The sequence below is a fragment of the Cibotium barometz genome, chromosome 35, assembly GCF_041138505.1.
Source record: "Cibotium barometz isolate CiBa-2024 chromosome 35, ASM4113850v1, whole genome shotgun sequence".
Classification (NCBI taxonomy): domain Eukaryota; kingdom Viridiplantae; phylum Streptophyta; class Polypodiopsida; order Cyatheales; family Cibotiaceae; genus Cibotium; species Cibotium barometz.
This window is the reverse complement of record NC_141080.1, coordinates 35,461,246-35,480,758: the sequence shown is the minus strand read 5'-3', so window position 1 is coordinate 35,480,758 and position 19,513 is coordinate 35,461,246.

The window sequence follows — 19,513 nt, the reverse complement described above, 5'->3', positions numbered from 1 at the left end:
AGTATCGGTTTCACATAGTCATCATCGATGGACATTTTGCTTATTTTACTGATAGTACAGAGATTTGCCTCTTTCTTGCTTTTGCTTTTGCAGTACGTTCCCTTGCTTCCACTTGTGCTTGTTCTTTCAATTGCAGCTAAGCCTCCCTCCTTGTTCTAGATACATGCATTCTCTCCAACATTTCAAGAGTGAGCAGTTCATGAAAGCGCTTCAAGAAACTCTTATTGATAAAGTTTTCCATTGGTTCACCATCTAGCATCTCAAGTTTTACCGCTCCTCCAGTGGTGATGTCATGAATGACAAATGGGCCTAAACCCCGCATTTTTAGTTTCCTCTTTTGCTTCTTGAGTGTGAACACTAGAACTAGGTCTCCTTTTTTGAACTCTTTTGTGCGCATGTTATTGTCGTACCATTGTTTTTGTTGGCACATTTCTACATACATCCCGATGACTGCAAGTCTTATTTGTTCATCTAGGGCTTCTAATTCATCAATGCATTCAGAAAACTCATGCCCTATCCACTCTAGGCTTGAAGTGACCTGCAAGGTGGGAATCAAGAAATCAAGAATTGCATTTTGTCCGAAGACCGGATCATATGGAGCGGTTCCAATTGATGTCTTGTACATGGTATGCAATACCCAAATAACACTATGAAGCTTCTAGTCCCAATCACTGCATGCCAATGCAGTACATAGCACCTTATTTGTGCTTTCAGCCTATCCATTTGCTTGAGCATGATAAGGCACAGATTTGCGATGGATAACCATGAATTCTCTAAGCAGATGTTCAATGACTTCATTTAAGAAATGTGAGCCTTGATCACTCACGAGTTCAATAGGAAAACCATATCTTATGAAGATATACTCATATAAGAACTTTGTAGTGGTCTGTGTATCGTATTTAATTGTTTTGCTTCTACCCATTTGGTCAAGTAGTCGGTTGCTACAAGAATGTATTTAGCATGAGTAGCTCTTGTCAGTGGCTTGATTGGTCCAACAAAGTCTATCCCCCACTTTGCAAAAGCTCTTGTACTCATGAGAGGAAAAAGGTGCATGAGATCATACATGGTAGGAGACTTTGATCTTTGACATTGATCACAATGCTTGACAAATTGTTCAGAGTCAAGGTGTAAAGTTGGCCACCACACAGGCCTGACCATATAATGTTTTTCATTGTTGTTTTAGCACTCAAATGCTCACTCCCGAGTCTCGAGTGTGCTTGGTGAAGGATTGGGATGTATTCATTCTCCTTGATGCACAAATGCAGCTGGTGGTTTGGGCCCTTATGATAGAGCTATTCACCAATGATGGTATAATCTTGAGCTTCCAACTCTAGAATTTGCTTCCTGTGTAGCGGAATGTCTTTGCTCATTTTTCATGTGGTGATAAATTTAACAATGTCCTCACTCCACTTAGGAAAAGATGTGATTTGGTAGAGAGTGGAGTGTGAATAATTGGGGTGTGCGCTACACTTGGTGCAATGACTCATAATGAAAATGTGATTTGGTAGAGAGTGGAGTGTGAATAATTGGGGTGTGTGCGCTACACTTGGTGCAATGACTCATAAATGAAAATTGCCACATCATGGTGTAAGGTTGGCCACCAATAACCCTCGCATAGCACTCGTTGAATTGTTCCTTCTTTGAGAAGTGTTGGCCTGTTAAGCTTTTGTGTACGTTATGCAAAATAATCTGATATTCTTGGTGGGGATTGGGCACTATTATGAGGATACTATCATCTCCTATGTGGTACAATCTTCCAAAGATAAGCTAAAATCAATGACAGGCCTCCAAGATATTGGTTTTGCCATGTAGTCCCTCAATAGGATTGGAAAATGAAGCCATGGACAAAAATCTTGAGATGGCTTCACTCCATTTTGGAAATCTCTCTATCTTGAAGAGAGACTCGCATCTAGAAGCTCATCATCCACTCCTATAGGATCCTCTCCATTTGTTAGTCGGCTCATGTGATCTACTCTTTGATGTGTTGAGCCTTTCCTTATGGTGAAATGAAGTCAAATTCTAGTAAAATTACAAACCACCGTGTACAATCCTTCCTGTTGTGCAGGGCTTGTTCACCAAGTAGAGGAGAGCTTGATGATCAACAAAGATAAAATGGTTTCCCAAAAGCTAATGGCAAAACTTTTTTACTGCATAAATCATAGTCAATCCCTCTTGCTCCATCGTGGTATAATTCTTCTCAACTGAGTTCAATTGTCTACTAGCATATGAGATAGGGAAGTCCATTCTGAGCTCACTAGGCTGGGCAAGTATACACCCTATCACATAGTTTGAAGCATCAATGTGTACATGAAACAGTTTAGCTCAATTTGATGCTTTCGAAATTGGGGCACTGACTAAAGCTCTGTTTAGCCTTTCAAAGGCCTCATCACATTCTGGTGTCCATTCAAAATCCACTAACAAAGCATATAAGGGACGTGCAACTAGAGCGTACATGTAAATGAAGCGCATGTAGTAGCCACAATGGCCCATGAAAACCTGCACTCCCTTAGCATTCACAGGTCTTGGGTGGTAAATCCATGGTTACGCTTTCAAAATTGGGGCACTGATGGACTAAAGCTCTCTTTAGCCTTTCAAAGGCCTTATCACATTCTGGTTTCCATTCAAAATCCACTAACAAAGCATATAAGGGATGTGCAACTAGAGCGTACATGTAAATGAAGTGCCTATAGTAGCCACAATGGCCCATGAAAACCTGCACTCCCTTAGCATTCACAGGTCTTGGTAAATCCATGATTATGTGGATCTTTTCCAAATCTGTCAAGATACCATTCCTGGATACTATATGCCCTAGAATTTTTTCCTGTCGTACCATGAATTTGCACTTCTCCGGATTCAAACAGATCCGATAAAGCTATGAACACTTTCTCAAGGTGTGCTATATGATCGTCTCGTTTTATGGAATGCACACATAAGTCATCCATGAAGATTTCTAAAAAATCTCATAAAATAAGCCTTGAAAGCATGAGCCATCAATCGCTGGAATGTGGCTGGTGCATTAGTTAGCCCAAATGGCATGACTCTGTAGGCAAAAATTCCCCATTCCATTGCAAAAACTATCTTATGTTTATCATTCTCATTGTTATTGCCACTTGATTATATCCAAAGAAACCATCAAGGAAGCTATATGTTGTTTTCCCTTCTACTTTCTCAAGTACATGATCCATTATTGGCAAAGGAAAGTTGTCCGTGATGGCAGCAGCATTCACTTGCTTCAAATTAACACATACTCGAAGCTTCCCATTTTTCTTAGGAACAACCACAATGGGGGAAACCCGTTCAGTGTGTTTGATTTCATATATGAACTCAGCTTCCAATAGCTTGTCAATCTCTTCCTTAATTTTCTTCCCAAATATGTCATTATACGTGTAAGGTCTCTGCATTCTACGTTTTACATCATCTTTCATTGGAATAGTGTGTTGACAAATTTTAGGATCTACCCCTTTTAGATCTCGAGGCAAAGACATCCCTGTACTTTTTAAGAGTAGCAATGAGAATTTCTTCTTCTTCTAGGGTTAAATCGATTGCAATATACACCACGTGAGGGTCTTCACCTGGCTCGCCGAATCCACTTTTTTTGCATCTTCGGGGCCATCGTTTGGGCATTTGGGGATTTCAACCGTTGTGGTTGCTGTGCAACACAATTTTTCTATCCTCCACCGTGAAATGTTTAAAATGAGATGGGACACTAATAAGTGCCTCTCCTTCCACCTCACTGCTCTCTCCACTTGACTCACTCCATGACATTTTTTTTTGTTTGAGCATGCGCTTGCAACTTTTGTACGTTGCTTTTCTCTCTATTTTGGACATTTTAACTTTGATTGGAGTTTCCTCCTTGGTTTTTGAAGACTCTCTTGAGGTGATAGACTCAGCTATGGATGTAGCTGACTATATTTTCCCTCTCCAAGACTTGTTCAATTTGCACTTACCTATTCTTGGGTATTAATGGATTGTAAGGAGACTGTCCATTTCTTATGCACTTTGAGATAGTCCGTCGCTCCCACATGGAGTAGATATTCTATTGTGCCCTTGATTTCTAGTTGTCTTTTTCTCCCTTTGGACCAAGCTTGCTTTTTCTTCCTATCTGCATGCTGTGTTCTACGTAAATGCTCCAGGTCCCTCTTCGTGATTCCAAGCCCTACTGGTGCTCTTGCTTTAAGCAAAAGGCGAACTTTTTTTAAATCAGATTTAGAGACAATGTCATCATCCTCTAAATCTGTACAATTTTCATTTGAGTAACTGAGCTCACCTTGCTCATACATGAGATAGCTTTTGTTAGTGGAACTCACATCGCTGATTGTCACAACATTTTTGTGATAAGACACATATCCTTAATGTATAGCTTATGGTGCCTCAAATTGATCATTTGTAGAGAGATTATGTCATTTCCATCCTCATCAAGAAACTAAATTCCTTGAGGGAGGGTACAAGTGTCAATGGTTGTGAGAATCTACATCCACTCATGGTCATCAATTACATGCTCTGGGGAATGGAGCTGGAGTATACGCCTCATCGATCGCTGCTCTATCTGTTGCCCTAGCATCTGACTCAAGAGCTTCATCGTTGTGTTTCTGTAAGAGCCAGGCCTTCTCATGAATGAAACCACTAATTGAGGTTAAAGGTGAGGACAATCTAGATGAAAATGAGTCAAACTAGTCAACTAGGGTCCTTGCCACATCCCGATAAGTGAAGTCAATGAGGTTGACCTTTGTAACATCCTTATGTGGTGAAGATATAGAAAATCATATCCCCAATCTTGAATAACCTTCAATTGCCACATGAAGGGCCTTCCTAGTATAATTTCGTAGCTGGGGTCTTGACAAAATCTACTACAACAAAAGTATGCTCATACTTTACACTGCAGGATTCCACAACCACATCTTCAAGTAACCGGGCCAAGTGGATTCTCAAGATTTCCATCAATGAGCTGTAGTTCCATTCGTGGTTTTCCTAAAGCTCTTTTACCCCACTTGATCCACATTTCTTTTGTTGCAATACTAATGCTCACTCTCGTGTTGAGAATTGCATAGGTTATCACACCATTCATCTTTACGAATAGCATGGCATTCCCCTTGTCCTTACTTTGCTTTAATACTTGTTCACCTTATTCAAGGGAACTTTCTGCACTATGCTCGAGCTTGAGGTTGATGAAAGGTGTGTAGCTAGCCTCAAGTCCTCATCAACTGTGTAGCTAGCCTCACATCCTCATCAACTGTGTAGCCTTCACTCCTTATTTAGCACCCTAGACACTTGACCCCACATCTTTGGTTTAAGTTTCAAGAAATCCATCAGGGGAAAGGTCATGGTCACAAGCACAAAAGACTGGCTTGTAAGCTTAGCATATCTTTTGTATCTGGTTCCATTTGCTAAGAGGAAGGAGAAGGCAGGATTTCAGTGCCTATCTCCATCTTACCTAGATAAGAGGGTAGCATTGCTAGTGTGTGTACTTGGCTTTGAGCATCTTCATGAGCAACCACAAAGTCTATAGCATGGGTCTCCACCATCAAGTCTCTTCCAGAGTCTGAGAGCTGAATAATAGAGAAAGATGTTGATGCTTCATACATGACCTCCCTCCCCTTGAAGATTCTAACATCATCCCATAGTTAATCTACTATTTCTGTTGGAGGGCTGTAATGGGAATAGGGCTCACATGTGTTGGTTTTGGTCCTACTCACCTCATGCTTGATTGCCCTTCCTCAGAGGCTTCATGGATTGTCTCTAATAGAACTTGCATTGTCATTTTCCTTCGCATGTAAGGTGATTGAATGACTCTCAAACATGGTTTGAGTGTCTCGAATCAAGGCATGGTGCTTGACCAAACTCACCTTCTCCTGAATCGGATCTGGATACTCTTTTAGTTTTGGTGGTATTACAGTGTCACCCTTGAGACATGCCTCATATACATTCAGCAAACTATCCAGGGCCTCATTTACTTTGTCAACCAAAACAGAACCACCAGAGCCTATCTCCGAACTACTTAATTGGGCATTGGTTGGATCCGGAAGGGCTCGTGGTTTCTCACTCACAGAAGTTTGTGTTGTTTCCCATATAATCTCATCTCCCACGAGTGCTCCAGTTTGAGAACTTTGAGTCTCTACCTTTGTTCCCATTTCCTTGCTCTCTGGAGTAGTTCAGGTGCACTTGTAGTTGATTTCTTAGGTGGTCTACCTCATTTCTTTTTTTGTTTTATAGGTTTTAACACTTCCCCTATGTGATTTTCCTTTCGTTTTGGTCTAGAGGGGTTGATGTGAGTACGAGTGACTACCCAAATTAGCTTGCTTTTGGGTATCCCTTGTGTGTTTGTTTCTATCTATTTAATTTCCATTGTCTTAGGATGTTGTCTTAGGATGTTTTACAATGAATTCTGTCCTAACCCCATCCGGTAGCTCAAGAATTATGGACTCTCATGATCCTGAATATCAAAATTGTTGGAAGAATAATGATCCTCGCTTCTTCTCAGTTTGTCTTGTTTCAATCGGCTTTTATGCCATCCTTTGGGTTTAACATGCTTAATTACCGCACTTCCTTGTTTTGTTGAATGGTTTTTTTCACCTTTAGTTTGAGTCACTATCCTCAGCGATCTAATCTCACTCTCAAGTTCAGCCTTGTTTTCTCAGGGGGATGGGGATGGAATGAGTTCTATCAATCCAAGAGTGGTTTTTCCCTTTAGGTTTGGCTCTTCTGTTTTATTTGGAGCGTAGGGACAGACTTTGGAAACATGTTCAATGCCACATCCGTGCAATATCTTGGCACTCTAGGCCAGGCTACTCCCCCACTTGATCCTGCTGTCCCTTTTCTCCTTGGACAATCTCTCACCCTATGATTATCACCACACTCAAAATAAGGTCTTGCTAGTCTCGGGCTTGTTGACCTCTTGGGGTATCCTCCTGAAGATCGAGAGCCACCATTTGCAACAAATATGTATAAAGTCTATGCAGGCACTTGTACCATCAGGTTGAATGAATCAAAGTCAGTCAATTGATTAAGTGCCATTTGAAGTAAAGAAGGATCATCCTCAAATTGGAAGATAGTGGATGAATTTCCCACTGATGGTCTTCCCTCCTCCATCTCAATATACCTCAATGGTGTTGTTCCTGGTGGGGTGGGTTGGGTTCCTAAGACCAGTCTTGCTCTTTCACTCATTACTACACCTTGATGTGTTGTAGAGGACATGGCTCCTCCAATCTCTCTCAAGTATCTTGTTTTACTATAGCATTCATTGGTGGGTTGGGTTCCTAAGACCAGTCTTGCTCTTTCACTCATTACTACACCTTGATGTGTTGTAGAGGACATGTGCTCACCTATCATGGCTCCTCCAATCTCTCTCAAGTATCTTGTTTTACTATAGCATTCATTGGTGCTATGTTTTCCCCATCTATGGCATAGCTCACACCATTTGAGAGGTTCTCTTGGAGACTCCCTCAAAGGTATTATTGGTTTGTACATCCTTGATGGTTGGCCAACTCTTCCATCTTGCCTCAATAGGCGCACTATCCTATCTACTGCAGATTGAATCACAACATCCTCTCCTTGTGTTGTGTCACTCGTTGTTGTGGATCCATGCCCATCATTTGAGTTCCTGTTCTTATAGTTATATCATCTAGGTGTTGAGCCTCAAAGCCTCAAACCTCAAAATCAGTGTAATGATTCACTACAAATATCGTTTGATAAAGATCATCATCAAGTAATCCTTCAAGAAAGCACGAAATCAACCGCTCTTCCTTTGCAACTTTGCATCAGGGCAATGAGCAATATATTGCTTCATTCTATCAATACATCACTTGATTGGCTTACCCTCGGGACTGCTTAAAATTCAAGATTTGAGTGATTGTGTTATGTTTGATTCCTATCTTTGTGTGTGCCTCTATGAGCTTCTTTATGACCATTTCAAAATCATAGAGGATATCGGGCTTCAGTGTTTGAAACCAAGATAGGACAGTTCTGGAGAGATTCAATCTAAACCCTTGCACTTTGATGTGCACATCTACAATTTCCTCGGCGTAGCATAGTTGATTGAATTGAGCTACATGCTCATAGGGGTTTCCTATTCCATCAAACTTCTTGCAAAATTTTTGGAGAGTCATAGGTCGGATTTGCTTTGGTGCAAAGTCCTCTATTTGCCTACCACAAATTCTTTCTTCTACCCTAGCTCATGGTTCTAGAGGAGTTGCTGGCATCCTCAAGGCATGAGGCGGTATTGGCCCTCCTTTGGCAATTGGATAGCTGCCTATCTCTCCCAGGTGCGGTCTTCCAAAGTTTATAAAAGAAAATTCAGCTGCTCCCACCTCTAGTCATGTATCCAGGCTAGTTTTGAGCCTTATCTCAGGTATGGTGGGTTGTTCTGCTGTAGTTGTTGGACTAATCACACTAGTCCAACAACAGCTGCTCCCACCTCTAGTCATGTATCCGGGCTAGTTTTGAGCCTTATCTCAGGTACGGTGGGTTGTTCTGTTGTACCATACTACTCACATACATTTGGTTAAAAGCACTTTGCATAGGTTTCTCGCATCTTGGTGTGGGAAATTGATAAGATATGTCTACAGGTCTTGCAGTGGTAGCTAGAGTGATTGGAGTGGATCTTCCTATTGCAGATACGTGAGCATCAAGAAAGGCTCGTTATATAGCAGTTGGGTCATTCGAAGAGTTTATCCCTTTACTACACAAGAGTTGAGGGCAGTGTGTATAAGACAATGTTCATTCCAAGAGATAACAAATGCCCATCCTACTTATAACAAATGCCCATCCTACTTATATAGCAGTTGCCTTGGTAGGTGACCCAAATTTCAGGCTGCTTGATGGGTGTTAGAAACTCCTCAAGCATCACTACCAATTGGTTTTGTGGATCGCAATAGAATTTTGCACCTTGAGATTTTTCTCGCACAACAAAGACAAGTCTTATATTGAAGAGATGTGCACTCTAGCGGCCCACATCTTCATTAAGACTATTGGTGAGCATACCCGAAGTGATTGGAGCATCCATTAAGTTAGGGACTTCACTTCCGCTTGTTTCCATTGATGAAGACTCCCACTCTGAAGAGTAGGTTTCACTAATGACACTTAAAGGTCTAGTAGGTTATGTATTACTATCTTGAGTTGATACCCTAGAAGCCACACTAGAGCCTGACAAGATTGTGGTGCCCGATCTCAAGTGCATGAAGGGATTTCTTCACTTGCATGGTGAGATATGGACAGTGTATCTAATCTATTGGCAAAACTGAAGTGTACTTGATGTGTATTGCATAAGAGTGCAAGTAAGAGAGTGTGTAATGCTAGTGTGCACTCGCATGATATGCAACGTGGGTTCCTGGGTATTAGTGCACTAGCACTATAGAGCTTGTGCTTGTGTGGCATGAGCTCTTGGGTGTTTATAGCAAAGGCTTAAGTAAGCACAATAACTCGATCACGTGTGTTTCTGGCCCTTTATTTTTCACCTATAATGGGCAAGAGCCCTTGATCTTTGCACTAACGTAGTCATGTGTGTGCCTGGGTAAACTAGGGCACTTTGTTTTGTTTTGTTTTTTTTTTTTGAGATACCCTTGGTCTTAGGTCTTGTCTCGAGTCAAGTGTCAAGACAATGCCCCCTTCTCACCCTTCATGTGCCCAATGTGAGTGTTATGTCAAAAGATTATTTCTTTGGCCTACACTTTCAAAGTGAAAGTTGAATGCTTAAGAACTAGTGGAGGGAAAAGCACTTCTCTTATCCCATATGCTTTTTCCACCCTTGAGGATTCAGGGGTATATATAGCACCCCATTGCACTCATAAGCTCACAAGGGGGAAATAATGGAGGAGCTATGCTCCTCTATTATTTCCCCCTCTCTATATACTATATCACAAGACCGAGATCGAGGCCGGGGCCGGGGTTCTCCCGCCCCGGCCTCATAAGCTCACAAGGGGGAAATAATGGAGGAGCTATGCTCCTCTCTATATACTATATCACAAGACCGAGATCGAGGCCGGGGCCGGGGTTCTCCCGCCCCCTCCCTCTTTTCTAATTTAAATTTTTTTTCCTTCGTCTTTTTCTTTTGTTTTTTTTTTCAATTGAAGGTTTTGTCCCTAGAAACGATGCCATTGGAAGCATCACTATTGCGTAGTGGCTCCAAATTTCACTTGTTCTCATGAAGTGGTTGATTTGGGGAACCTTAACCCGACTAGCTCACGGAGGATACATGCCGTGTCAAGGAAATGCATGTCTCTAGCTTAATTTTTGGGTGACCTTTGACTAATCAAGACACACTAAGACTCACTCTAATCAATATGAGAAACAATTTAAAGCATTCCAAGCATCTTATCTCACTCACATGACTCTAATCAAGCCACCACAAAGAGATAACACTCATGCATTCATTAGTTAACCACTTAATTAATCAAGGATCAACATAACTCAAGCAACAAGTGCAACTCAACTCGTTAAGCAAGCAAGCTCTTCTTAATCACTACTAATCACCGATAGTAAGATTAAGAGCTTAGATTAGATAGAGTCAAGAGAAAGAGAAGAAGAAGCATAAGCTCATTTAGTTAATCAAGATGATTACAAGAATGGAGCTTAAGCAAGAGTGCTTGAAGCTTCCATAGCTTGAGTAGAGAAGGTAAGCACTCTCACTAGAGAGCTCTCTTGTGTATTCTCATGAATAGCCAAAAAGGCATCCTCTCTTTAGGAAGGGCTTCTTTTATAGAGAAATGACTAGGGTGCCCTAAGTTATGGTCCATCCCACACTTGGGCAGCCAGCTCCTAAGGAGAGGTAAATCTATACTCTAGTTGGCTCAAGTAATTACAAATTAGAACTCATACAAGCCAGTTTAGCACTTCCAATAGCATTAATTTACATATGGAAAGACATTTACAATGCCGACATTTACCAAAAATTATATGACCCATTTCACCTTGCCATAACTGCTATAATGTCACTCCCAAGCTCTCTTGTACACCTTTATCAAGTGTGCCATATTTGTACATGATCCGTATTCAGCAGAACATTCCTATGCTCAATATGGATACTTGTGCACATGTAAGCTAGGCTCAACTGTTCAAGCCTCACCTCCCTATCCTAGCATTGCACTCTAGCCTATAAGAAAATCCATTTGGTTTCATTTTGAAGACTTGAGCACATGCAAGTGTGGGTTGCAACGATATTTTTTTCTTTAAAATGTGTTGTAAGACCTAAAACTTGTGTTTCTTGTTAAGATTTTATAAACATTTTTTGTTCCTTATAGGAATGGATATTCTTGATAAGATTCTATAAATAATTTTTTTTCTTTTATAAGAATGGACTCTTCCATTACACCAACTACATCGGAACAACATTCACAAGTCTTCACATTGGATGCTCTTGGAACAATTACCCAAGCTAAAGGTGCTACTCCTAGAATTAAGGTGGATAAAACCTTTGAGTTAACAAGAAAAGAAGGAGTGAGGTGGTTTTTGGATAGCTATGATATCGATATGCAAACTTCAACGGTGATGTTCATCTGTATCTCTCTCAAGAAGGTGATATGAAATATGGAGATATGGGGATTGTTGTGGCTATCAAGGATGATGTGGATGCAACAACAACCATATGCTTTGCATGTAATGTACTACCAAATAGGAGAAACCACAAAGGTAAACAAATTTTATCTATCTTTGGATAATTTTCATCCACCAATAGACGAATGGTAGTAAACAAGGAAAGGAGAATTCTATCAGTAAGTTAGTACTGAAGATCTCTAACTTTGATAATCAAGAAGAGTCAAGGGTGGATTGTGTGGAAGACCTAGTGAAGGCAGTGCAAAATGCAAAGCATGCCTTGAATTTACAAAAGAAGGTCCTACCTACAAAGAAGTCACAATAGTGGATCCAACAACTAAGAAAGTTTTGGAGAAGACAGGGAAAGCCATAGTGAAGAGTGCACTTGCAGCATCAAAAAGCATTTGTGCAAGCTCTTCAAGGCATGGGGAGAAGATATTAGCCACCACTAGCTTATCAGATGTCCCCGATATAAATGCACGAGAAAACATTCCCAAGAGCAATAGGCACAAGAATTTGCAAGGAAAAGAAAATCAAAGGATGTTTCTACTATCAAAGAAGATCAACAAAAATTAGCGAAAAGACAAAGGGCAAAGAGTGCAAGCGATTTAAAAGATGTGGAGGTGTTTGAAGAGGAGCCACTACCAATTGAGGCTCCAAATGAAGATAACATGGCAATGACCTCCTTAGAAATTAAGAAGATATACTATCCTTTTGGAATAAATGAAGTCTTACATTGATGTGATGAGGTGTTTTCTTGCTCCATCAAACTATGTGTACAGAAGATTGAATGTAGATTGGATAAGGAATCTAACTATAGAATTCATTGTGAGGAACCAAAGCAAGAAGAGATTTTGTCAATTTTGATACCCTTTGATCCTGCTACCAAATTGTCTCTTGTGACCAAAGAGGATATGCATAATGTTGACTACTGGATCATCTCTGGTCACACTCCATTAGTGTTGCAAAAAGTTTGCAAGGTGTAAAAGTTTGAAAGGTGACCCCTCAATTGTGTCAGTAGTTCAAATATAGAAGATCAAAGATAATTCTCAATTTCCCTCCAAAGATCTCTCGTGAGATCTCCAAAGATGCAAGTTTGTCTATTGAAAAGTCAATGCAGAAGGATCCCTTTCTTGATCAATGCAAGTATGAGGACAATGGAATGCAAATGGTCCTCCCTCCAAGCATCAGACAAAGAGGGAATTCGATTCTTGGAATGTACTCATCTAATTCTTTTCAAGTATGAATGTGAACCTTTTATATCAACTCATCTATACTTGCAACAAATAGGACTCTAACATTGATCCTCACCTCCATCACTTCATTTAGCATGTGCAAGTGAGGCTCAAACTTAAGATTATTCTAGTGATCCCCAAGCCAAGCTCGAAAAATTAAGCCTCACCTACATAGGCCATTGTATTTTGGAATTTGCATAGATGCATGTGAGCATACTGTCATAGTATCAAGTCAAATTTGAACAAGTTTGTTTACATCATGCCCATAAGATAACATAGCACTAAGAAGTTTCCCCTTAGGAAAATAATGTTTGAATCTTAAGCTTAGCATTTGATAATGCATACCTTGTTCTAACTAATGTTGGTCTTTGCAATTTTGCAGGGCCCACATTATTTAGGTGCATTTCAAGCCTTTAGAGAAGTGAAGTTCTTGAACTACAAAAAGGAATCCTAACCAAAACCATCTTGCTAAAGAAGGGCAAGCATACCTCTCACATAGAATGGACATGGAAGAGATGACTTGGAATAGATGACTTGGAATCTAAAGATAAAATGAGTGCTAAAAGAAGCAATACTCTCATTCTTCTTTGATCTGACAAGGGAAAAGCTAACTTGGGAACAAGTTTGTGAAAAATACAAGATAGGATCTTATGAGTATAATCAAATGAGAACCTATACTCAGTGCTATGTCAAGGACTCCCTAAACAGATCAAAGAAGACTCCCTCACTTCCAAAAAGTGTTGTCACTCTTCTTAATCACCTATATAGAGCTACTATGGGCATAATGTCTCGACATGAGTTTATTTGTTTGGAAGATCAAGGGGGTGGACTTTGATATGGAAAAGATCAAATAATTTTGCAATGAAGAGCATGTACCATTTCAATCGGCAGTCTTGGATGTTCATGGTGCCAAAGAGCAGCTATCATCAAAATTAAAGTTTGATGAACGTCGTGATTTATTAAAGCTTTTCTCTCTCTAGAAGTGGCCATTTGAGATAGGAAAAAGCACATGAAAGCACGTATGAAAGGACAAAGAGGCATGTATTAAAGTGGATTCAAGGCAAGGGCAGTGCCAAAAGGTGAATTCCACTTCAAAAATGCATGGAAGATTTTCCTAGGAACTCGCCAGAAATTTTACAGAGCAAAAACGGGGCTTCGAAGGACCTAAAACGACTAAATTACGGCTTGCGGGAGGTGTCTAGAGTGGGCGCATGGGCAAGGAAATGATAAAAGGGGAAAGAGGGCTTCAATTAGTCCAATTAGGACTCATTTCCACCAATCAGAAGGCTGGAAATGGGTGCCCAACCTTCCTCACATGCTACCCAGCCTCCACCTCCCTCTAGGCCATGTGGATGCTATATTTGGCATCCCAGATTAACCTCCTCAACTCGTGTTCTTTAAAGGGGGCTATCTTGCTCATTTTAAAGGCTAATTGAGTGTGGAAAAGGCTAATTGAGTGTGGAAAAGGCTAATTGATTAACCTCCTCAACTCGCGTTCTTTAAAGGGGGCTATCTTGCTCATTTTAAAGGCTAATTGAGTGTGGAAAAGCACAAGTGAAAGCTCTCAACAAGCTCTTCAAGCTCAAGCACTCCTATGCTAGCTATAAGCTTATGTTTATGTAATACCCTTGGTAGCTAAGTACATAGTCTATGGAGCACTTCTAGCTCATGTTCCAAGCCCAATCCTCATCATGTCTCTCCTTTTCTCCATAAGCACTCTTGGCTCAAGTAGCCATTGAGGCTTTGAGAAGAGGACAACGTAGCTTAAGGTCCCAAGCAAGCTCACAAGCTCAAGGGTTATGGAGTTCCTAGCCTCCATGGTCCAAGAGATGTATTAATTTAAGCTTTCTCTTTGTAAGAGTTCAAGAGCAAAGAATTAGTACAAAAGCCTTTTGAGGGGGGGTCGGCCTCAAGAATTCCAGCCCTCAATCTTGTCAATTGTTTTAAGTTTGTTAATTGCATGCTTGTTTTGCATTTACTACTTGCTAGCATGTGTGTGTGAGTAGCTAAATGAATGCATATGTGAGATAAATGAGTGAATGCATTAGCTACTAAGTTGTTTCTTTCACACGCCATATTTTCTAAGGGTGGAAATTAAAAGGAACATCACTACTAAAAGATCTTGAGTAAATATTTAATATTTGCTAATAAGAAGCTTTAGTAAGACTAGTTACATCAGTATCAGAGCATTGTAGGTATTGCTTAATTGAAACTAGCATTTCTAATTAAGCTACGATCCAAGCACTTTCACAAAAAGGTAGTAAGAATTGTGAAGGAATCATGTCTTTCAACCCACACAATGAGCCTAATTGGCACCAAGTAAATTTCAAAGAAGATGAAGCTTCAGCTCAAGGAACTCATGCATTAAGGAATCTAGTTCGAAGTTTGCATGATGCACAGCATAATCCTTTCTTTAGCCCCACGGTTCAAGCCTTAATGTTTGCACATGACATGGTTCTTACTACCAAGTCTCCTCCGAGAGAAGCCAATTCTCTACAAGGGACTGAGCATGTAAGAGCGCCCATGGAAAGGGAGGGGCAATCTCCATCAAGTGCTCCTCAAGAATGACGTAAGCGGCAAAGGTCTTCTTCAAGTGATGGGTCTTCCTCATCCAAAAGTGGAAGAAGTAAGAGAAGCCGCTTTCATCAAAGGAGGAGAAGGTTCCCTTCACCCTTATCAAGTCCTTCACTCTCAAAAGGTGATGAAGGAAGCTCTCTTCAAGAATGGTCAAGCGCATGCACTCGCATACCAAAAAGGCGCAAAAGGACTCATTATGTTAGCAAGAGAGCTCGCAAGCTTACACATTTAAGGAGGGGGGAAAGAATGTGACTTTTGTCATGTTTGACGGCACATATGGCAACACGGATAAAGTCCTTAACTTTATCCAACAATTTGATGCGGCTTTTGGTGGAGAGCACTTCACCGAACAGTCTAAGCTTTGTCATATTGCCATGTATATGTAGAGATCTGCTCGTCAATGGTGGGCGAGCCTACGAGCTCAAGGTCTACGGCCCAAAACCTAGTGGGAATGTAGAAATGCTATTATAAAGCAATTTCTAAGTGACCAAGCTCAAGATGATGTGCTTACATCTTGGCATGCTCTCAAGCTCGAAAGGGGAGAGAATATGCAACACTACATAGACAAGTTTTGGGATCTACATCTCAAAGCTATTGTCTTTAAAAAGATCAATTTTTTGGAGCAAAAGCAGCAGTTTCTGGCTAGACTCTATGAAGATGTGCGTGGTGGATACATCCATGCACAAAAGCCTGCAAGCATTTTTGAAGTCATCCATCACTCTTTGGTGGACAGCAAGATCTTCCCTTTCAACAAGATGACGATTAAGTTATATGATAAGGGAGAAAAGACTACCCACAATGAGCGGCCTTCTCAAGACTTCAAAAGTCAAATGAAGAAGAAGGAGAAGGGAGTGTACAAGGGACAAAACAAGCTCTCCGAGGAGGTTGAAAGGTACAAGAAGGAGAATTGATGCTTCAAGTGTGGGGAACAAGGGCACTCCTACCGCGCTTGCCCCACAAAAGTCATCAAGAAGGGTCCTCCTCAAGCCACACAAGTAAGTTTCCCATCTAATACGCAAAAAGATGCTAATCAATTATGCTATGCGTGGGGAAAAGTTAAGGATTAAGATGCTTTTATATTGTTTGATCCTGGCTCATCCCATAATTTGATTTCAGTTGAGTTAGCCCAAAAGCTGGGCATCAAGATTGAAGAGATGGGACCTGCACTTGATGCTGACAGAGCCTTCAAAGGGCTACAAGTCCCTGTCACGCCGTTGATTGGGAAGCTCAAGATACGTGTCCAAGGATATGCGGACCAAGAGGAGTTTTATGTCTCTCCTTTACTGCATGAAGATGTCATTTTGGGGGCACCATGGCTTCATCGCATGGCTATCCAACTCACCTATCCTAGTAGGGATATTACCTTTAATCTAAGGGTAAAGTTGTTAGCATTAGAACTGAGAAAAAGGGAAGCACCATACCACTTGTATCTAGTGATGCTATACAAAAATCAATAAAGTCTTCTCTTTTTGTGTACATGATTTTTGTTAAATACTCTTTAATACACTTTCTCAAGAAGCTAATAATAATGTGAATTCAAGTGAGGAAATGCACTATATGTCTTTTCTTCAAGCATATAGTGATTGTTTTTTAGATTCTATCCCTAATGAGTTACCACCTTCAAGAGGTGAGGAGATGACCATAGGATTGAGTTAGTGCCTGGTAGTGCACCTCCTAATAGGCCTCCATATCGTGTCTCTCATGCTCAGCAAGAAGAGATACTTTCTCAAGTCAATGAGCTTCTTGTTGAGGAGGGGATGGTATGGCCAAGTTCGTCTCCCTTTTGCTCACCTGTGTTATTAGTGCAAAAGAAAGATAAGTCCTATCGCATGTGTGTGGACTACCGTGCACTAAATAAGAACACAATTAAAAATCAATTTCTAGTGTGTTCCTATTATAGACACTTTATATCAAAGTTCTCTATAATAGCGGGTCCACTCCATGATTTAAAAGAAAAAGGTTAAATTCCAATGGACCATAAAAGAAGACAATGCCTTTAAAGAGCTCAAGGAAAGGCTTATGAAGAAAACCCTTTTGATACTTCCTGATTTTAATAAGCCTTTCAAAGTTCATCGTGATGCTTGTGGTGATAGTATTGGCACTGTTCTATCTCAAGAAGGACATCCCATTGCTTATGAAAGTAGAAGGTTGAATCCACAAGAACAAGTACTAGGAATCTATGAGAAAGAACTGCTTGCAGCAGTTATCCAAGCTCTAGATTCTTGGAAGCATTACTTGTTAGGAACACCCTTCATAATCCATACAGATCACCAAAGCATTAAGTATTTCCTTACGCAAACCAAGCTTTTTGATAAGCAAATGGGATGGGCTGATTTTCTCTCACAATTCCATTTTCACATAACCCATGTTCCTGGAAAGCAAAATGTGGTTGCAGATGCACTCTCGCGAAGGCCTAGAGTAAATGCAGTCTCCATAGCATATAATCATGACCTTGAAAGCATGATTAACAAGTATGCACAAGATGAAGACTATACCTTTATTATGGCGAATTTAGAGAGTGATAAAGTCCATGAACCTTTCTCACTAAAGGAAGGATTCCTTTTGTATGGTTCAAGATTATGCGTAACCAAGGAACTTCGTGAAATTAATGTATGAATCTCATGCTCCTCCATATGCAGGGCACCGTGGTATTCAAGCCACTACCCAAGCAATAGAAACTTATTTCTATTGGCCCTCCATGCGCAAGGACATCCATGACTATGTGGAGCAATGCATGGTATGTCAAAAGACCAAATATGATAGAGGAAAAACCCATGGATTGTTGCAACCATTGCCAATTCCCAGAAGCTCCATGGGAGAGTATTTCAATGGACTTCATCTTTGGATTACCAAAGTCCATACATGGAAATATGGGTTATGGATTGTGGTAGACCGATTTAGTAAACAGGCTCATTTTATACCTGTTAAAAAGTCTATTAGGTCACACCACATGGCTACCATATTTATATCCCAAATTTTCAAGTACCATGGAATGCCAAGTTCAATAGTCTCCGATAGAGACCCACGAATGACAAGTCTCTTTTGGAGAGGACTATTTGAAAATCTAGGTACCAAGCTGAATTTCTCTTCAGCCTATCACCCTCAAACGGATGGGCAAACAAAAATTGTGAACTCTATCATTCTTGATCTTCTCAAAAGCTATGTTGGAGAGAGAGATCAAAGCAAACTATCGGAGAAATACTTGCCCCTAGTAGAATTTGCATACAATAACATGGTGCGTTCTTCTACAGGGAAGTCTCCATTTGAGATTGTGGAAGGTCGTCCAAAGCTTCCACCAATCTTAAGAATGCATTCAAACATATTTGCAGCTAATGAATATGTGCATGACATCAAGATAGCTTTTCAAAAGATAAAAGAAGCTATTCAAGTGTCACAAGAAAAGCAAAAAAGAGCTGTGGATAAGCATCGAAAACCTTTAGAGCTAAAAGAGGATGAATGGGTTTTGCTCAAGTTCCCCAAGGCCCGTTTATGTCAAAAGACAGGCAAGGATTAGCAAGGAAAACCCACAGGTCATCAAAAGATATATCCTAAGCTCTCCAAGAGGTATTATGGTCCATTTGAGATTCTTTGAGAGAATCAATGAAACGTCTTTTAGACTCAAGCTACCAGAGCATTGGCATATACATAATGCCTTCCATGTGAGTCTATTAAAGCCGTTTAAAGGCACACCTTCAATGGACCCAATAGAAGAGGATCCTCTTGAAATTGAGGACCAAGAGGAGATCCTACAACCTCAGGTCAGCACGAGGACAATATTCTTTGAAGTGGTAAGGTAATACATAAGTATTTAATTAAATTTAAGAATTATCCTCTAGAAGATGCTAAATGGATGCCTCGGGGGGGGGTCACTTAGCAAAATTGCCTATATCACGTGCGTTCATGGCCTATTTTATAAATCCCTATGTAACCTACACTGGCCATTTTTTTAACCCTTTCTGTAACTTTTGATAAAATATATAATTCCCTTTCTGTCAATAAAATTTTTTTTATAGAATAATTTTAAAATCCCTTGTGTAAGAGATATGTAATTCATTTTAAGTCACTCTAGAAGTATTGGGGGGTTTTGAAAGTGACAAATGCAACTGTTTTGAACTATGAAAGTCGCTACATTGTAAGCTCTTCATTTGTGATATTTTGAACAAGCTACTAAGAGTATA